The following is a 20,323-nucleotide window of genomic DNA, read 5'->3' on the forward strand; positions in this document are numbered from 1 at the left end:
ATTCCTGAATACAATTGGAAGGAAGATGTTGATTTTGACTCAGCAGACTGTGTAGATTTAGTGATCAGAGACTTTATCTGAGACTCCAATGAACTCAGCCTAAGCTTTAGGGAACCCAAGATCCTTTTCTTTATCTGAGAAGAAACTATAAGTATGGACACAAGGGAAAATTCTTCATCTCTAGACTGGTTGGATTCTCACTGGCAAAATAACCGAATGAGAAGAAGAGTTACTCTGGGGAGACTGAAAAGACTTTTGGGAAACTACCAGTTTCCCAAATCTCTGCTGCCTTTAGGAATTCTAGACTGTGACTAACCTGTACATATATTTTTATCTGCTTTAACATCTCAATGACTCTCATTCCTTTCTCTTAGCTAGTAACTTTAGTTAGTTTACTGTCGAATTGACGACCAGTGTTTTTCATGTGAGATCTGGGATGCAAATCGACCTGGGTGAGTGTGGAGCTAGATACAATGTGACTCTTTTCTTGATTTTTGCAGGCAGTCACCATCATTTAGCACACAGTCCAGCTTGCCGGCGAGGCAAGACAGACTGGAGTGTGTAAGGGGACCGTCTGTGACTCCATTGTCAAACTATTATAGTACTTTGGAAGTTTCACACTTGATACTTATAATTATAGAGCATAGCACCGGCTAGGATCTCAGCCCTGCTTTTTGACAGTCTACCCTGAGGACCATGAGTCTCTCCATACAGCATCTCATGTGCATTGGATTTTTTCCTAAGTGAAGTACTTTGCACTTGTCTTTACCTTTCTCCTTTTCTCTCTGTTTAATCAGAGTCTGCTGATGGCTGCTCTGAGAAAACCATCTCTCTGTCCCTGCCTCCCCCAGGTCTTCAGCGAGAGCCTGCCCCAGGAACCATCCGATCACCTGCAGAGTCTTGGGCTCTCCGTTCCCCAGCCACATGAAAGCAGCGCAGATGACCAGGAGAACACCCTGTGATGGGTTTGGTCACAGAGACCTCCTTGGGATTGTCACCTGATGTGCTGAAATTAGCTTTGATCCCATTTTACCTGTCAGCTTGGGACTTCCAGAACCCTGTCTTGTTGAGCCAGAGACACTAGCCTGCTGCAACCCAGATCCAGCGTCTGGTCTATATCCCCCAAGCTGCAGACTTAACTGAAAACAGCTCAGTAGATTATCTGTCTCCAGCCTCCAGACACGCAGTTGCCAATGGGATCCAAACCCCCGCAAAAATTCAATTTACTCTGTATAAAGCTTACACAGGGTAAATTCGTAAACTGTCCGCTCTCTATAACACTGATAGAGAGACATGCACAGCTGTTTGCAATTACTCTGGGTTTATTAATAAAGAAAAGTGATTTTATTAAGTTTCCCAAGTAGGATTTAAGTGGCTTCAAGTAATATCTGCAGAATAAAGTAAGTCACAAAGCAGAATATGCAAGTCTAAGCTTAATACATTAAGAAACTGATTACAGGTAGTATCTAACCCTCAAAGATCATCCAATAAGCTTCTTTCACAGACTAGACTTTTTCCTAGTCTGGGCCCAATCCTTTCCCCGGTACCGTCTATGTTAGATCCAGCAGACATCTCAGGTGGTCAGCAAGGGGTTTCTCAAGATTGGTAGCCCTTTTGTCCTGCTCCACCCCCTTTTATAGCTTTGGCAGAAGGCGGGAATCTTTTGTCTGTGCTTGTCTCCATCCCTGCCTCATCAATGGAAAAATGGCCACGTGTCACTGTAAGACCCCAGTCTCCATTCTTCCTGGGTTGGCCCAGAAATCCACAGGGAGGTTTGCAGGTAAATAAACCATTTACAACCAATTGTCCTAGTGACTGGGAGCCATCAAGATTCTAAACCATCATTACTGGCCCACACTTTGCATAATTACAATAGGACCTCAGAGTTCAACTTCCCATTTCTGGCTTCACATACAAGAATGATACATGCATACAAAGAGGAGGACTATAGTCAGTAGGATTATAACCTTTCTTAGGATACCTTACAAGAGACCTTTTTCATAAAGCATATTCCAGATACATAATATTCACACTCATAAGCATATTTCCATAAAACATAAGGAGTTCAAAGTCACACACCCAATGACCAATGCCGCAGCCACCTCCGCTGACAAGAGCTGCCTCTGGTGCCATGCACACTGGCGCCACGTATATCCAGAGGCACTCCCCAGAGGCCTTGAGGAAGCTACACAGTGCATGGTGCTGATCAGTGCTGGAGGCACCAGTGCAAACACCAAGGTGGCACATCTCACTGCCCTTGGTAACAGCTCTTCAGGAGTGTTAGTGTGATAGTGATGATAATGTTGTATTCAGGCCTGTCTATTTGCCTGAGAGAGAATTTTGGGTCTTTTTTGCTCATTTGATTTTTGATACTTTTTACATTCTTACCACTATATGTCAGCAAAGAACAAAGACGCTGTGTGTTACGTCTGCCCGCAAGCAGATGGCTGGGGGAAGAGATAGATGTAAAGTGTTGCTGGGTAGGGTGGGAGTTTAATAGATGAGTGTACATTGAAGGACAGTCCCATCTCTAACTCCTCTCCCGAGATAAGATCAAGCAGCCTGCCTGGAGGGGGGTGGGGATAGGAAACACTAATAGGCCAAAGAAATGCCTGTCCCTGACCGAAGCACAACCTCATTCCTTATTCAGGGCTGTTTGGTTTTTCCTTCAAAAAAGCTTTGCATTTCCCTTTGATTAACAAACATTGCACTGTAAAGGATCCTCAGATAATGTACCTCAGTCCAGTTCCATACACTTCAATGATATTCTGTGCCCTCCAATTATGGAGAGGCATTTTATGCTGTTCAGGTTAGAAGAAATCCTGGTGAGGGTCAATTTTGCACTTTGAAATTATTCTAATTCTGGCTGAAAAACTTTATCAGAGACGGGGCTTCCAGAATGCTCTAAGCTGATCAGACTTGCAATTAATCCCACAGCAATCTGACCATTGAAGAAGTTCCCCTTAACTCATTCTTGTGTGTCTTCCTTTTCTTTATTAGCTGAAGTCTCTCACAAGACCCAGTTCTCTTGGCTGCCCATGCATGGAGATGCAATGGCTGATGGTTTCCATTGATTTCACTGTCTATTAGATATGAGCAGCTGAGTGTGGAGGTGAAGAAAGGTTTTCTCTAATCCAGGGTGGGTAAGGTGCCTTCCTTCAATCTCAAGTTGATGGAACTCTCCTCCTTTATGCTGGTTCAGCATCTACTCTTCAACTTTAAAATATATATAAATGGGAAATGCAAAGTTTCATTGAATGAAAATCAAAGAGCCCCAATTTCAGAGGCTCAGACTCATGAACTGAGCACTGGAGTGACAGCTGAGACCTTGACATGCAATTTTAAAGAGAATCTCATCTTCATTATTGGAACATTTAATCCCATTAAAAAGTTATTGCTATTATAATAATACACCTCTTTGACCATATAAAACATGATGTGTGTTTGTAAAGTGCTTTGAAATGCTTAGATCAGAGGACACTTCAGATGATCCACCCTGCATATTACAATTATACCTGTTTACCATGGCAAGTTTCAGTGAAGGTCAGACAGGGAGCGACTGACAGAGTCAAAACTGAACCCCCACTTCTTCAGTGGCATCGTCTAACATGTCTACCCATCTAATACATTACATTTCATGGCTTCCAAATAAATCACTAACCTGAGAGTAACTCTTAGAGAGGCTCATTCTGGATTTTTTCTTTTTTTTTAAAATTTTTTTTTGGAGGATCTTTGTGGTGAAACATCTTCTCATGTAAGAGTGAACAACAATCAACCACCTAAAGTCTTGCCATGGACTTTAATTCTCTTTGTTTGAAGGTTTAGCCTCAGTGGTGCATATTTACACTTGAGCAGACACATTGTATGGTCCCCAAAATTTTTCCATTTGAATCCTATATTCAGATTTGTATTCCTACACTGCACATGAACAAGCTTGAATTCCATCGGATAATTTCAGATTCTTGCCTGCTCATGGATGGAGAAATGTTTTCTGATGGAGTAGAGATTCCAAGACTTAACTTAAGCCTTATTTACAAAAGAGGATTGAATCCTTTCACTCGCCATCATCCCTACTTTGACCCGTGAGCAAATCTGTTCTAGGCAGCCCTTTGTGACCTCATTAGTGACACAAGTGGAGGTCCAATATTAGGTAAAGTTTTACTCACTGTAGGGTAAGATTCACCCCCGGGCAGACGGCCATCACAAAGGCCCATGTTCCACTTAGGTCCCTGCTAAGATCCAGTTTGAAAGTTTAGTGGGACTAAAATTGTTCATAGGGCATTTTACTGTACCCCTGCCAACAGGTGAATATCAAATATAAGGTCCTGACAGGAAACATGCTGGAAAATGGAATGATTCTGATGGTCTTCAAAAGGAATTGGATCTGACCCAGTGAGGATGGAGATGGTGAGAATGCAGAAAAATGGCTCCCTCCTTCCTAGTAGGTTTACAATGAAGGACCGAATGCACCTGGCCACGACCAGTATGAATTGAAAGGCCCAAACTGGATTCCTTCCATCAGCGCCAGTTGTGCTATTGATGCCGCTCAGAATCACCTTCACATTCATTCTCACTGCAGCCACAAAAAAGTCAGTAAAATGACACGAGGAATGCAGTTGGACCATACAATATTAAGATGAAAGAAAGATGAAGAGTGCAACGTGCACGTCACACCCTCTGACGCTGAGATTGGCCCAATGATCAAAGCCCCTGAGGAAAACAGCTCCAGCCAAAGGAGGACATAGCAAGGCAATCAAGTTTGTTTGGCAACTAATTAGGACCTCCATCACAAACAGCATCGCAGATCCTCCAGGCAGTCCTAGGAACTGTATAAAAGTGCTCACAACTCAGGGCTCTTCTAATCATTTCTCCGGACTTCATCTCCTCGGTGAGCTCGGTAAGTCCAATTACACTCATTTGCTTACGAACTCTAGAGATGTGACAGTAGGGGCTATTTTCACTGAAGACTGAATATTGCTTTTATTCATGTGTTTTTATATGAGGGATCAGGGTGTTCTTCCATAATTATCTTGTGTAGTTATTGAGTTGCAGGCACTGGTGGATTCATGGGAAAAATATTTCCTATTACCTGGAAAAAGAAGTAGGGCATTTAAATCTTTTTAGTAACCTCAGAAAGTCACTTACCCATATTTCAGTTATCTGAATTAGGAATACATTTCCCTGGGTTAGTAGAGAAAGGGCCAGTTCAGTGCGCTCCTACTTTCTTCTGAAGCAGCTGTTACTCCTCACTATTGGAGACACAAAAATGGATGAAGATGAGAAACGGTGTGCTCTAATCTAGCAATTTGTATGTTCTTCTGAGGGAAAAATCCACTGATTCTCCTCAGATCGTATAAATTAATGTCACCTTATGGAAGTCAGTGGACCTAAACTCATTTTACCCCAGCTAAGGAGCATGTCCTTAGTGATTTCTTTGGAGAAAAGTAAAGTTTTCTGTTTATTCATCAGCAATTATTGATGACTTCCAAGCTTTGGAAACCCGATGAGCCCTACTCTGACACTGGACTCAACTCATTTGCATGCAGAAGTTAAATCCTGAAATGAAAGGAAGTGATTACCATGATCCCAGGCATGTTCTCTTTGAGAAATGTCTACAATGGACCCAGAATCGCAGGTGTCTATCATGGAAAGAATGATGCTTATTCTAGTTGGTGTTTTTCAGATAATGTTCTAGATAGGCGCTCAAAGGGACCAGTTTGGAGGGAAGTTTAGTGCGAGTGGAGAAGAAGCCTAGAAAGAGAAAATAGGAACAAATACATGGCCACATACTTAGAGACTAAGGCCACTTCTCCTCTCTCTCGCACACCCCGTGCAGACCTCGCTGCAATAGTCACCAAGCTTTGAAGCCTTTCTTCCACCGGCACTTGTACCTTCTTTTGACTCTAATCCCTGTTGCGTGTTTCAGGTTTACCTCCATCCCAGAAAGATGACTTGCTCCAGCCTGTGCTATCCAGAATGCGGAGTGGCCCGGCCCTGTCCGGTCACTGGTACCTGCAATGAGCCGTGCGTTAGGCAGTGCCAAGACTCCGAAGTGGTGATCAGACCCTCCCCAGTTGTTGTAACCCTCCCAGGACCCATTCTCAGCAATTTCCCTCAACACAGTGCAGTGGGAGCTGTAGGAGCACCTGTGGTCGGACCCGGTTACGGAGGCTCATTCGGTTGGGGGGGCTATGGAGGCCATTACGGAGGATTGTATGGTTTAGGGGGATACGGTGGATACGGTGGTTACGGCGGCCATTACGGTTATGGGGGATTATGTGGTTATGGGGGATACTGTGGTTACCCAGGCTTCTGTGGTTACGGGGGATTATGGGGATATGGGGGATATGGACGTAGGTATCTCGGTGGATACTGTGGGCCATGCTAAACCCAGCAGGAACATCTGTGGAAGAAGGAAGAACCAGGAAATTAACAGCTAGATACAGATTCACCCCTGACCTTTTGGGCATGGCTTTCAGAAGTACTGGGCAAACAGGGCTCCAGGTGAACTCAATGGGAGCTGTGTGTGCTCAGCACCTTGGGCTGACAGCCATGCTGCCTTTGTAATGTTACGCTTTATGACTCTTTCTGCCAAGGCTTTCCCACCCGTCTGCTGATTCTCGCTTCCACCTGTGGACTCAATCTGAATTAGGCGCAGCCTGTTTACACTGACCCTGCTGTGTAAAGGAAACAGAGGTCTTAAGACAGATATCAGTTACATTTGTTGTTAGTTTAGTCCCTTTAGAAAGGAAAAAGAGACCTTGATGTCAAGGAGAATTAGGCCCGACATGTTCTACCCTTTCCATCAAGACGTATCTTTAGCACCTCACTTTGACCTTTTCTGTGGCCGACATATAGGGAGAAGTTGCCTAATTCACTGCTTTTATTTTGTTTTGTCTCATTTCCCAACCACTGGGGTAAAACAAGGGCCTTAAAATGGATGTAAAGGGGACCTGTTTGTCAACCTCTGCAGCTGCACCAATGCAAGCAGAACATCTTTTCTGAAATACACCCATTGAGGCCTGCGATCGGTCATGGCCCTTCTTGAAACACTGGAAATACATTCTTTCTGCTCTGTAGTATTACTTCTGTAACTGTGTACTACCAATTTCATTTGCATTAAAAACTCTGCTGCATCATAATATCGGTCTCCTGGTTCTCCTTGTTCCTCCCTCCTTGCTTAAAAATCACAAAATTCCTCCCTGTGGAACCGGCAGCACTGGGCACTTCTCCACTGGCAATTTTCAAAGATCTGGAGTGATAGGAGAATCCGTCCCTTGGAGTGGCTGATAGCTTTCTGCAGGCCCTGGGTACCAGGGTGCAGTTCCTCCCTGTGTTACCTATTTTAGCAAAGAGTCTTTTGCTGGAAAACATAGACCCATTTTTCACTTCAAGAATATAAGTTTTTCCTTTGGTATCAAGAAGACTAACCATATGGTTCGTAGTGAGCATCTGGGTGAGTCACTGAAGGACAGCGACCCTGGTTTTTGTATGTGTCACCTGGACTCAGTGGCTCACAGCTGAGAATACCAGATTCAGGACAAACTGTTGAGGGATATGGCAGACTCACCTCACGCTGGTGGTTATTCTGACGTTAGATCCCAAGCTAGTAAAAAAGTAAATTTCTGTCTCAATGCAGTGGTTAACAAGAATTTAAAAATGCAGTTTCGAGCCCTTATTTCACCACCCCAACACTTTATGATGACTGCTTATTAAAAACCTATTTCATCATATAGAAGATTCTGCTTATCCTAAGAGATCAGACACATAGCCAGGCCACTATATAACTCAGATCTAAGGCAGTCCCCCACCTATGGGAGCAGCAGAGTCAGCACTGGAGGTGGGGGCAGCACGCAGAGACCCCTATTCCTTCCCCAGGGGCTGCCGGGATATGCTGGCTACTTCCTGGAAGTGGTGCTGGGCCAGGGGAGGCAGGGAGCCTGCCTTAAACCCACTGCACCACCTACCAGGAACTGCCTGACGTAAGGCCAGTCAGAGCCCACACCCCTTGTCCCCCCTGCACTCCTGCTCCAGCACAGACCCCCATCCTGCACGGAACCCCCCCTACACACACAGTCCGGTGAACCCTCCTGAACACACACTGCCTTCCAGTGCTTGTACCCCGCATCTCTTCTGCACCCCAGGCCCCCTACCCTAGGTTCAGTCCTTTCCCACACTCCGATCCCCTCGGCCGCAGCCCAGAGCCAGCACTCGCTCCCGCACCCCGACTCCCAAGCTCAGCCCCGTGAAGTGAGTAACAGTAAGGGAAAGCAAGTGATGGAGGGAGGGGGTATGGAGGAGGGCCACCCAGAGGATTCAGGGGGCCTGGGGTCTTCAGCGGTGGGGGCCCCCTCACTTCAGCTATAATTCGGCGGCACGAGAATTTTCCGGGGCCCCCAGAGTCAGTGAAGGACTCTGCTCCAGGGGCCCTGAAAAACTCTTGTATAGGCCCCTGCGGGGCTCGGGCCCTGGGGCAAATTGCCCCATTTCCCCGCCCCCCCCCCCGGTGGCCCTGGGATGGAGTGAGTGGGGTGGGGCTTCAGAGAAGGAGTGAAGTGGGGGATGGAGTCTTGGGGAAGGGGCAGAGGTGAGACAACAGTGTTTGGGTTTGTGTGACTGGATAGTTGGCAACCCTATCAGGAGCCCTCGGAGAAAACAAAACCCCATTTCCATCATCACTGCTCCTCCCGGCGCTAAGGATAAATGTAATAACCAACGTATCTCTGGCATGTCATTTGAGAGCATTTTGAATAATAAACTCTCCAACAGAGACTCTGCGGAAACATAATTATGGAGTCAGTAGCCGTCTCTGAATATTTCTCCTTTTTCCAGGACATTCTTCTCTTCTCCTCTAATGCAATGTCCAGTGACATGTAGCAAGAAGCATCCATCTGGAAAGCCGTCTTTTAAGGCAACCTACTGGAGTGGGGGTTAAATTCAACTGAGTCAGCTCCTTGACATGAGCTTTGAACTTACTTTGCAATGGCGGAGCTGTAGGGCAATGAGGCAGAAATATATCAGCCTCATATTGAGATTTTTTGATTTCATTGCACCAATATAATTCAATGAAATTAGTCATCTTCTCATTCTTTGCCCTGAAGTGTTCATCAACTGGTCAGCAGCAATCTCCACTCCTTCCTGAAATGACACGACCAAAAGATGTTTTCACAAGTATGTTGCAAACACACCTTTTCTTTTCTTTAAATTGGAAGGCCTAGGAAATCTGAACCTTTGAATTCCAGGGAGAGCATTTCAAACAAGAATTCAGACCTAAGAGAATTGCACCTGGGCTAAATAAGACAATAGTCCAATGATCTGACTTCCGGATGGAGCTAAGCCAACCTCTTTCCAAAGGAGTCATTGATTTTATATAAAAGCCCATTTTTCTGAAGTGCTGAGTACTCAAAAGTCCCACTGAAGCAAACCAGAGCGGTTCATGCTCAACATTTATTTATAACAGGCTACAAGGTTTCCTGAGTTGTGCGCCAACACTGGAGGTATCCAAACCTGGACGACATTTTTGGCGAACCGATGTCAAAGCCTTGGCAATATGAAAAGATAACGAAAGGACGAGCAATTAAATTAGAAGACCAGTAGTATGAGGTAGTATATATTTGAATTTGGAATAAAGGGGAGTTGAAACTTGTCAAAATAAAGAAGAAAGAAAGAAAGCAGAGTAGCAAGACTAGATTTCCCTGGTTTCATGAAAGGCCATGTCCTATCAACAGCTCCAAAGTGATGTATTTCTCACACAGTTCTCTTGCTTCTTTATTACAGTTGCAAAGTTTGACAATCAAATCTGTCTGCCACCTGCTCTTCCCTCCTGCCTGACTGGAGCAACTTCATCCCTTTGTGTGACCTGACTTAACTCCTAGACCTTAAGCACATGATTTCCAGTACAGATACATAATTATCTGTACAATGATCTGATAATTAAACATTATCTGTCCGTACACTTTGCAATAATTATGATGACCAGCGGGCTCTCGGCTCTGGGCAGAGCCCTCACATAGCACCCGTTGTAAACTTAACCTGTACACATCCGACCCCAGGGTATAACTGTAAAACGCCATGCAATTCTGTGTCTACTGAAGGTCCTGGGTCACACCTCACCCCTTGCACTCTCTCTGTTACTAGCTAATATGCATGCGTCAGCTTGGAACCCTCTTGCCCAGACAGTGCATCTGCCACCACATTTTCTTTACCTTTAATATGGACAATTTCCATATCATATTCCTGCAGCGCTGTGCTCCAATGCATCAGTCTGGAGTTGGTCACTTTTCTGCCGTGTAGCTGTACCAAAGGAGGACGATGTGTAAGGGTCTCCCTTGGAAGCTTGTTCCAATACTCAACTATCGTTACAGTTAGCAAGGTTTCCCTAATATGTCACCTAAATCTCCCTTGATGCAGGTTAAGGTTGTGCCATCAGATGTCACCAGTGTGGTGCTCTGCTCTTGTCCAAAGTTGATAACAGTCGGCTGCGTGTGTTTGTGTTTCCTCTGTGTGCTGCCCGGGCTCTGCAGATCACTGGCACAGCAGGCCCTGAGAAACCCCCAATGATCAGAGACTCTGATAAGGTACGAAGGCACCCGGCCAGGTTTATTAACAAATGAAGCACAGTGATACTTCCCAGCAGACTCTACTGGACATACTACAAATATGTGTCGCATGCCAAGGGACCGGCTCAGTCAGTGGCGGGACTCTCCACTGTCCCCTCGGCGAGACAAAGATATCCACTCAGGGATGCATTCTTACACACAGGTACAACCAAGTTACACATCACTCCTGACGTATGGAGGTACAACCTCTCTCCGTGTTGGGGTGCTGCCTCTCTGCTGGTACATGTTGGTTGGAACAAACAACTCATGCCATCATATTACCCTTTTGATCCTGTCTTTTAGGATGGGTCAGCCTGTTCCTTATTATCTCTGAGGAATGCGTTTGTACGGGACGGTTCTGGTGCCATCCTGGCCCATGTTTATCCTATTAGTGCTTGATACCCTTTAGATATGTGTATATGTCCAATTAGCAGCCTTCTTCTTGCCAACTTTTGTGAGCAGGGCCTGCCTGTGGCTCACAGAGGGTGACCAGACAGCAAAGGTAAAAAATCAGGATGGGGGTGGGGGTAATAGGACCCTATATAAGAAAAAGACCCAAAAATCAGGACTGTCCCTATAAAATCAGGACATCTGGTCACCCTAGGCTCACAGCTGAACTTTGCTTTTTGTTAGCAAACTCTTGACCATTCCTTTGGCTCAGGCTCAGGCCTCTGATACCAGGTCACTCATACCAGGGGTTCATGTTTCTGGGCCTCATCTTACTACAGGTCGTATTGTCCGGGAGAGGCTGAGCAGTACAGGACACCCATTTCTGGGGGAAATATAAGACTGGGTCTGTGCTGGCGTCACCCTGCAGTATGAACAAGGCTGGTAAGAGCTGAGCTGTGCCTGGCTGCAGATCACACACACACCAAGCTGGAAGCGGCTGACGTGCTGGAGCCTGTTGGGGAGCAGCCCAGGACTGGAGGCTACAGAAGCAGAGCAGGGTGCAGGGCACCCCAGGTTAGAGCCCGGGTGACACAGCTACTCACTAGTCTAGACTGTGCCCTGGGTCTGTCACACTCTCATGGCTTTGTCCTGTTCAGGTACCGTTACAAGAGGAGACGCCCAGCGGCTTTCTGACTCAGCGATTACCCCCGTTTCACGCAGGCTTTGCACCTCCTATGGAACTTGTTGCTGCATTTCCCCTTCAGCCGGGGATGCTCTGCTAGGAGCAGGGCGGGGCCCTGAGGTTTGCCTGGAGTCTGCAATCTTGGCAGTTGAACCTGGCGAGGAAAATCCCTGTTTGTGGTGCTTCGAAACGGCCGGCGTTTCCTGCTTTGGGGATGGATTTAAACCCGCCCTGAACTCAGGGCTTTCCAGGGGATTCTCTGCCCTGCTCTCCCTGACCAAATCTATTTAAAGGGACACAGAATGTTTCAACAAATCAAATTTACTGCCATCTCCCTTTGAGAGTAAGTTTTACTCTATTGATATGCACAGTTTGCACCGTTCCTCTGCCGCTGGGCTTCCTTACATCAGATGTGACGACCTTCACCCCTTCAGTCACCTCAAAAGGTCCTTCCTATAATCCTGCCTTTTGTTTCCCCTCACTGGGGTCGGCACTAACACCAAATCAGCAGTGTCAAACCACCTTTCTCCAGTTCGCCGATCGTATGAAACGTGCTGAGTTCCCTGACCTTTTTCAAGGGTCTGTCTCCCTCAATTCCTCATTACCTGTAAATTCTCCTTAAAACGAGTGACATACTCTCCTCCAGGCTGTCCTCTTTCCTCAGTGCTGCCCTACCCAGAGCCTCCATCAAATCTAAGGGCTTCTCGACACTGGCGCTTTTCAGCGCTGCAACTTTCTCACACAATGGTGTGAAAAAACACTCCCCTGCTCACAGCAAGGTTCAGTGCTGTAAAGCGCCAGTGTAAACAGTGACCCGGCACTGGGAGCGCAGCCACGCCCCTCGTTGAGGTGGTTTTTCAGAGTTGCCAGCGTAGATTAGCCCTAAGGGTCCCCTAACCTGCTTCCCACACAGGAGATCAAAGGGGGCAAAGCCAGTAGATTCTCGGGGAACACTTCTGTCCGCATTGAGCAAACAATGAAGTAAAATGTCCCCATCATTCTCATGCCTGGCAACGTATATTCTTAGCACAGCTTTTTTAGTTCCATTAAATCTTTCTGTGAACCCATTTGTTTGTGGGTGATAGGGAGCAGCCTTTGTATGCTTTGCTCCACATCAGTTCCAAGACTACAGACATGGAATTTGCACCACAGTCTGTCAAGCTATAGCCACTGGATAGGCTATTCCAGAGCTTAATTACCCCTAGAGTTATGTTTTTCCTGAAAGCTAACCCAGTGGTCTCCAACCTTTTTACACCTGTAGTAAGTGAAGGCCCTGATAAAAGCCCAGTATGAGGCCTGAGGCCTAAACTAAAGTAATGGACAAGACTTAGCTAAAAAGCAAAGTAAGGCTGTGAGCTGAAGGCCGGCTCGGTTCACAGAAGCTGGCAAGAAAAGGGCTGATGTTGCATAAACATATATTCACCTAGCGTACCGAAGTATAAACACAGCACCAGAATACACTATACTGGAACATTCCATAGATAATAAAAGGACAGGCCGACCCATCCCAATGACAGGGCAAAAGGGTAAAATGATGGATAGAGTTGTTTTGATCGAGCCAACATGGACAAGGTAAGAGGCGGCACCTAAATACGTAGAGCGGTTGAACCTTGCTGCGTAGAGGGGTTGTACCTCATACGTCAGGTGTGATGTGTAACTTGTTTGTACCTGTGTATAAGAATGCATCCCTGGGGCGGTGTCTTTGGCCAGCCGAGGGGGCAGTGGAAAGTCCCGCCACTGACTGAGCTGAGTCCATTGTTAGGGAGCACATATGTACTGGCTAGCTGTATCTTAGCAGCGCCTTGGACTACGTTTGCCAGGGAGCTGGAGACTGTGCTTTTTTTGACAATAAACCTGGCCGACGTGCCTTCGTACCTTACTAGACTCTGTGGTTATTGGGGGTTCTCATCGGGTCTTCTGGGTCAGCTATCTGCGCAGAGCTGGGGCAGCTCACAGAGGGAACACACGCATGCAGCTGAGCGATATCAACATTGGAGAAAGCAGAGCACCACACCGATAGCACTCTGACAACACTGGTGACCCCGACCTCTGATCTGGTGAATAAGCGAGCTGTCCGCTGTAAGAATTGCAATCTAACATGGCAGAAAACCTCAAGCTAGGGAACCCCCTGATCCCCTCCCTTTTGATCCCCACAGAGTTTGATAACTCCTGGACCCGCTGGATTTCCAGTAAGGGGGGTCCATATGAATTTAAAAAGGAGAGTGGGGAAACATGGACTGGCATATATAGAGCGATGGTACAAACCGAGGCTCTAAGAGATAGTAATAAAAGTAAAAAAGCAAAACTTTTGCAACTCATGTCTATGGCAGTGAGATGGCTTAAACAGCATGCTGGCATGCTGGCCAAGCAAGTAACAGTAACAAAGAAAGAGTTAAAAGAATCAAAAGAAGCTACACAGCCCTGGAATGCTCCCACCCAATTTGCAGGGTGGCAAGCAGCCCAGAGACAACCAGTACAGGAACAGAGTGAAACACTGGAAACAGCTGTAAGGAACCTACAAAAAATACATGTGCCGTCCCCTGTTATAAATATTGGTGGTAAACAGCAGGCTTCAGGTAGCTACACTGTGCCTGAAGAATGGGGACAGAAGTGGAAAAAGGTGGCCCTAGTAAAATTAAAAGATGAAACAGGGTCCACTGCATTGCAACCATCACCTTATGATAAAAACCAGGTTCCAGTTAAACTTAAACTGGAACCTAGACTGGTGCCTGTCAGAACGGGACAAGTAAGTGCACAGAAGGAAAGAGTAGGAAACAATACTCTCACTGAATTGGTAAATCAAATGAAGGAAAAAATGGAACAGTTCACAGAGCACATTAGGAGACAGGAGCTGCGACTCGATCGCAGGGGAGTGAATAAAAATGAATTTCAAAATAAAAAACTGAAATTAAGCGGGTTGACACCTAGAATTAAAGTTGCCCAAAAACAGCTAACTGCAGCAAAAAAGGGCACTCCCACTACCCATTTGGCATGCACACAAAAGCAACAGACACTGGGGGAACAAATTCAGGTTTTATAAGAGCAGGTAACTACCCCCAATCTCCTCTCAGAGCCAGGATAAAAACCAGGGGCGCAATTCCCAACTGTGCAGGTTCCCAATTGCTTTGACCCATGGAACCACACTCGCGCTCATATCTGAAAATGGAACCTTCTTTCTCAAATATTTTTACATACCAGTTAAGTTTTGTCCTTTATATGATTTCTCAATTTGCTAAACTTGCTGCTGCCGCCTGTACTTTCAAATACCTTGATGGAGTTAATCTTTCTTGGCTCAGGTCTCGCTACCTTCCTAGGTTGCTCTTCACTCCCCCTTTCCCCGCACCCCCTGCCTCTCCTCACTTCGTCTCTCTCTTTTTGTTTTAAAAGTTAAAAGTTATAGTTTTTACAGAAGCCTTCAAAAAATAAAGCAACTGAAAACAGAACAAAACAAGAAACAAAAAGAAAACAAGGTGAAAACTTTAAATCCAGTAAATTAATTATTTTAACCCTTCAGGAATGCAACAGCTGGAATTATTCCTAACTTTCTTGAAGATATGGTTGCCAAGCAACAGAAATGCACTCTCTGCTTCTAATCCTAACCACTAACTAATATTTGAAACATGGGCTTTTCTTACTTCCATATAGCAGAGTTTTAAAATAATGTTAAATATAAAGTAATGCAAAATTCCCTGTTACCAAATTAATACAATACATTTGGCAAATATTAATATATTTTTTATCAAATTTATGCTACAAGTTTTAAATAAGGTAATAACTTTTTACTTTTTATTTTTGGTTGTGTTATTTTGTATAGTTATGAATAGAATTCTGGCGCCATTTGGTTTTAATTGTAAGTTTGTCTTGTATGTCATGTGTGTGTCTTGTGTCTATGTTGTGTGTGTCACGTGACTATTTTTTTAAAATTATTTTTATTTTGTTGCAACAAAAGTCAATTTTATACCCTTTTAAAAATATATATAAGATATGGTACCACACTATTTTAAAATCATGGTTGGGGTGTAATCATAGTATTATTAGCACCAATTTTTGTGCAAAGTTCAAAAAGGTTTCAGTTACAAATATATGTACATATATTTCTGCCTCAACAAATAATGCAATTGCAAACAAAAATAATTCTCTCATCAATTACAGTTTTGTTTTGTTTTTTAATTTTTTTTAATTGTTATTCAAAGAAAAAATGTAAGGGGAAACCTCAACATTAAGGTAAAGATAATATTATAAGAATGTCATAACCAAAATGTTTTAAAATAACAATTTATGCATTAAGCTAACCAAACAATTTCAACAGGTATTCACATTTTCAGCAGGTTTCCACCTTTGGCTCCCAAACATAACAAAGCATCATAAAAGCATACCCTCAAATACCCTCAAAGTATTTGCATGTATCTGTATTTAAAAATTATTTTGATGTAATTTTATAGTTGGTTTAGTTTTATATGCTTTTCTTTTGTTATGTTATGTTAATGGGAAGCAACGGTTGTTAAGGTTTGTGCTTCTAAACAGTTAAAAATGAAGTTGGTATCACAAGCAAATTAACTCTAAAAAGCTTGTTAAAATTATGTTATTAACTCTTTTGCTGAAACAAAGTGTTCAGCAAGGGAAAGCAATATACCTTCTTATGGAAGATTGTGAGCATTTATTTTTGCTGTTAAGCATTACATTTAGTATTAAAATTTGTAATGCACCCCAAATAAAAATGAATGTCTATACAACAATTGCAAAAGTATAGCTTGTGTTATAAAAGGCTCGGTCCCTATTACATTGTTCTTATTACATTGTAAAGAAACTAAGTTAAAACTGTGTATTAAGTTTGGGTTATTGAAAACAAACAAACAAACAAAAAACTTTACTGTGTTAACTAACAAAAGTTGTTTGAGTTGCATCCCACAGACCAAAGATGCCAGAAAATATCACACCCTGAAGACACCAGTTCATATCTGTATACAGTGAAGAAACCCCCAAGCATCAAGAAAAGAAAAATGAAGTGTTTTATAAATAAGAGACTGGTCAAATACACCTCTATCTACCATATATGGACAATTAATTTAACAATCAGCTAAAAACCACTAGCTGGACCAGGAAAACTGTCATTTAATTTCAACTTGGTTACTGTGTAAAAACAACTGTATTATTGCTGTACTACTGTATTATTGTACTGCTGTATTATTGCTGTATTGTATGATTGCTGTACAATATGTACACGATGTATAACCTTGCTAAATTGTTTAACCAACACACAGGTAAAATAGCAGCAAACAACATGAAGACAAGGAAAAAACAAATTGGTAAAGAAACTAAATTACATAGTAACTACAAATTGGGTAAACAAATTGCCTGTTAGTACCAGTCATAATTTGGGTCAGTGACACTGCATCCTAACTGAGGCACATGTTATTCAAAACAATCTTGTTCAGTGTCTGGGTACCAATATTAAATCCTGACACAGCAATATTTGATAAATTGGTTACTGTCTGTTCAGTAGGTTATCTGGAAGACAGCATCCATAAGAAACAACTGGATCTACATCAACCAATGGAACACTTCTGTTTCCTGCTCAGTAAAGCCGACCAGAGGGTGACAACCAGCCTTAAGGATAACCTATAACATGAATGGACAGTACTGTGTAGTAACTAATTACAATATATTTATATATAAAGGCCTCAGTGGTAGTGTCACTACTCCAAATTTCTGTTTTATTTCTCATATCCATAGCACTGTGGGACACACTATAATAGTCCCTATCCCAGTATTTCAAAACACCCTGATGGGCAATCCCTGAGGATGTGACTTTGCATCCAGTAGTCCGCACTCCACACTCTAAGCATATTTTTAATGGGAATTCAGGCCCTAACTGTTGTGGTTTTAATAGGAATGTGTTGCTATATGTTCCGTCAAACAAAGAAAGCCAAGTTGCAAGGTAGAGTGAACAAGGGAATGGATATGGCAATCAACACTGCTGTGGTACACCCAAACAATCATGTCATGGAAAAAGAAGTATAAACACAATCAACAAATTAATAACAATCATCTATAAGCTATATACCTATATAGAGAGAGGTAATGATTAGTATATATTACATTACATAATATACATATTCATATCTATCTACATAATATGTATATCCCATATTTTACATTTATATTTACATTTACAGTTGTATGTTCTCACAAGGCCCTCAATAAAACACCAAAGAGGCTACTGACCCCCATGTATCCATGGTCCCGGGCCTAACATTCCCAGGCCCAACATAAGGGACTAAAATAATTGGATAATAAAGTCTGTCTAATAGTCGTACGAGGGAATGTGCAGACTAAAATGACAGATGGGGCATGAGTGTATGGATGGTAAAATAAGGTAACCACATAACAGTGTTTAGCCCACTGGGTTATCTTTAGTCTGTACATGATGCTTTTCGGGGACGATGAGTAAACATCCTCCCCATAAAAAGACAAAAAGCGGGGGAATGTAGTAAGTGCAGGCTCTGATAAAGGCCCAGTATGAGGCCTGAGGCCTAAACTAAAGTAATGGACAAGACTTAGCTAAAAAGGAAAGTAAGGCTGTGAGCTGAAGTCCGGCTCGGTTCACAGAAGCTGCCAAGAAAAGGGCTGATGTTGCATAAACATATATTCACCTAGCGTACCGAAGTATAAACACAGCACCAGAATACACTATACTGGAACATTCCATAGATAATAAAAGGACAGGCCGACCCATCCCAATGACAGGGGCAAAAGGGTAAAATGATGGATAGAGTTGTTTTGATCGAGCCAACATGGACAAGGTAAGAGGCGGCACCTAAATACGTAGAGCGGTTGAACCTTGCTGCGTAGAGGGGTTGTACCTCATACGTCAGGAGTGATGTGTAACTTGTTTGTATCTGTGTATAAGAATGCATCCCTGGGGCGGTGTCTTTGGCCAGCCGAGGGGGCAGTGGAAAGTCCCGCCACTGACTGAGCTGAGTCCATTGTTAGGGAGCACATATGTACTGGCTAGCTGTATCTTAGCAGCGCCTTGGACTACGTTTGCCAGGGAGCTGGAGACTGTGCTTTTTTCGACAATAAACCTGGCCGACGTGCCTTCGTACCTTACTAGACTCTGTGGTTATTGGGGGTTCTCATCGGGTCTTCTGGGTCAGCTATCTGCGCAGAGCTGGGGCAGCTCACAGAGGGAACACACGCACGCAGCTGAGTGATATCAACATTGGAGAAAGCAGAGCACCACACTGGTAGCACTCTGACAACAACACACAAGATCACTTTTTGAATTCAAGGGCTATGCAGGATCTACCTGGCCCCTACCCTGAGGCCCTGTTCTTTCCGCAAAGCCCTGTCCTGCTCACTCCATCCCTGCATCACTCCCTCGCCCGCTCTGCCCCACCCTCACTCACTTTCACCAGGCTGGGGAGGGGGTCGGGGATTGGGAGGGGTGTGGGCTCTGGTCTGGGCCTGAGGGATTCCCTGTGTGGGCTGAGCCTGGGGCAGAGGGTTGGGGTGCAGGAAGGGGTGAGGGGTGCGAGCTCTTGGAGGGAGTTTGGGTGCAGGAGGGGTCTCCAGGCTGGGGTGGGGGGTTGGGATGAAGGATGGTGCACAGGGTGCTGGCTCCAGGAGGGGTCTCAGCGCTGGGCGTTGGGATGTGGCCTCCCCCCGAGCGGCTCTTACCTTGGGCGGCTCCCGGTCGGCATCACAGTGAGGCACCCTGCCCCCCACACCTCTGGGGCCTCTCTGGCCACTTCTGGGAGCAGTGTGGGGCCAGGGTAGGCAGGGAGCCTGACTTAGCAGCAGCCCTGCTGCGCCACTAGAGATCGCAATCGACTGGGAGATTCTCTAGGATAGAGCAGCAAAAAATCCTGTGGCACCTTATAGACTAACAGATGTTTTGCAGAATGAGCTTTCGTGGGTGAATGAGCAGTCGATCACCATTGACCAGTTGGTGACCCCTGATCTAACCTAAACCTCCCTTGCTGCAGATTAACCCACATCCCTAACAGGGAACTGTCTCTTTAAGAGCTCTCTGGTGGGGCAGAGTGGATAGGAGTGAGTTGTGTCTGGGTCATTGTTGCTAGGCAGATTTCGCACTCCCCAGCCAGAAGCTTCTGGAATTGGGTGTGGTCATTTAGGGGCTGCTCCAATAGGTTCCCTGGTGCTGGGATCAGACTCCATGAAGGCAGCAGTCAGGGCAGCTGCTTTGCACCAGGCCTTGCGCTCTGTGCGGCATGGAGAAGCTGGGCCCAGGAGCAGGAAACAGGCTGTTTGCCCAAACTCGGAAGCATTTTGCCGCAGGTCAGTGATATTGTTACAACCCTCCAACAGGGAAGCCTGGGGAATGTAAATTACAGGGGAAACTGAGAGGGAAAAGTAATTTCTTTTATTTTCATTGTACACTTTGAATTTTTGATTTTAGCCAAACTCTTTTAATTAAATTGTCTCAACAAGTGTGAGTCACCAACTTTTCTGGAAATGTGATCGTGGGGAAGAGTCATTTATGTTTTGCTGTTCTCAGATTTGCATTTACTTGTAACAGAGCTGGGTTTTTTAAAATCTATATACTTAATGGGGTGGTTGGTTAATCAGTTATCTGATTGGCTAACAGTGTTTTCAGCAGAGGAGGAGAATGAGTCTGCCTGGATTTCAA

General features: G+C 44.6%; 1 long non-coding RNA gene across 1 annotated transcript in view; it reads left to right on the forward strand.

Moving 5' to 3' along the window:
- LOC120395567 overlaps positions 1–20,323 on the forward strand; it is a 48,899-nt gene that overhangs the window by 6,036 nt on the left and 22,540 nt on the right. The window lies entirely within an intron of this gene.

Source organism: Mauremys reevesii, linkage group 1, assembly GCF_016161935.1.
Source record: "Mauremys reevesii isolate NIE-2019 linkage group 1, ASM1616193v1, whole genome shotgun sequence".
NCBI lineage: Eukaryota > Metazoa > Chordata > Testudines > Geoemydidae > Mauremys > Mauremys reevesii.